At 33.8% G+C, this 1546-nt stretch overlaps 1 long non-coding RNA gene across 1 annotated transcript; it reads right to left on the bottom strand.

Annotated features, from left to right (window-relative positions):
- Window positions 1-647: 647 nt before the first annotated feature.
- LOC109583495 (uncharacterized) lies at window positions 648-1296 on the bottom strand. The gene is made up of 3 exons (XR_002185548.1): window positions 1097-1296; window positions 843-948; window positions 648-775 (listed from the first exon to the last, which is right to left on the bottom strand). It is a non-coding gene; the product is annotated as an uncharacterized LOC109583495 (long non-coding RNA).
- Between the last annotated feature and the right edge of the window lie 250 nt (window positions 1297-1546).

Here is a 1546-nt window from a genome sequence, read left to right on the forward strand (position 1 = left end):
CTCTATATAAATAAAATAATAAATCTTAAAACTGAATTACAATTATTGATATATACCTCTAAATGAGTTAGTCTCTACTGGTGACAAAGGTTGCTGCTCACTGCTTTTAGAATATTTGTTTACTATTTCATCAGCTAAGGCAGGATCTGCTCCACCACTCTCACTTCTAATGCAATTGCAGAGCATTCGTAATGTAGGAACACCACTACTTTGATCATATTCTTTTCTTAACCAGCATTCAAAAACCTTTCTGAGACATGTTTTTGGTGATCTACCCCCTGCTTCAATCTCATCCAGTTTGTTAGGGCTGAGACCAAGCATGATGCCAGTGGAGTCCCAGTGTCTGGAAAGAACGCTTGCCTTTTCCCAAACCAAACGAAAATCATTGATGCCTAAACATGTACATGTAACCTTACATGCAAAGTGTAACAATATATAGTACTCACCAAGTTCTTTGTCAAGGATTGTTTCTGTTGTGCTCGACATTTGTACCCAGGTGAAGAGAATAAAAGGCAGAAAGGAGAATTAGAAACAGAGAAAGAATACGCCCTCTCTAAACTGAGCCCCGCCCTTCCACCTGAGCCCCACCCTTACAGTTCTGCAACTATTTTAATATTTTATTATACAATATACAAGACTATATAGCTATAATAATAATGTGCAGTTTTATATCAAAGAGAGAGTAATTTATAAAAAGACAATAAAACAATATACATAACCTAATGACTAGCATTTCTCTATTAATTCCTTTCGTGAGAAATCTCTTGTCTTAACTCTATAATAATAATAACAATAATAAGGGAATTATCAAGTACAGGATAAAGGATGGTTAATGTATTTACTTTCAATTGATGACTGGTAACTTGAATGCATCTCCATTAGCTCCTTATCATGTCTTGACTGTAACTCATGAACCTCCTTCTTATAAAATGACTTCAACTCTTCAACCTAGTAAAGGCATTAGTATTAATAGCATTGTCACTTTCCAAAAAACAAAAATGATTGTTTTTAGTATTAAAAAAGACACTATAGTCCATGCAGAATAAAAAATTAAGAAGGCATAGCATATTGTATTTATATGAACTTGATAGCTAACCTGTTTATGAAAGGATTCCTCAACTACACAAAAAGAAATAAAGATAAAGATAGAGGAGGAGGGAGGGTAGTGTATAGTGAAGGAAGACGAGAAGAAAAGGAAAAGATAGACACAATTTAGTAACAGAAGCCATCACTACAATACAATTAACCTCATCACTATCTCATAACATTCTCTACCAGTACAGTGAGTACATGTACACTATAATACTTCAAAAAACTGTTGCATGCACACAGACACACTCACTCTCATTCATTATCAATGTAATCTTAACCATATAAGGAGCTATTCTATTGAAGAGATTATAATGAATTAAAGTCAGACCTCAAAGAGCACATGCTTAACACATGCTATAAACATAATTCGCCTAATTAACCTAATAGTACCTGCCCTTGTTTACAAGTTGTCTCAATATCACTATCATTGAGTGATTTATTGTCACTTAAAAAC

Source organism: Amphimedon queenslandica, unplaced genomic scaffold, assembly GCF_000090795.2.
Source record: "Amphimedon queenslandica unplaced genomic scaffold, v1.1 AMPQUscaffold_13302, whole genome shotgun sequence".
In the NCBI taxonomy this organism is placed as follows: domain Eukaryota; kingdom Metazoa; phylum Porifera; class Demospongiae; order Haplosclerida; family Niphatidae; genus Amphimedon; species Amphimedon queenslandica.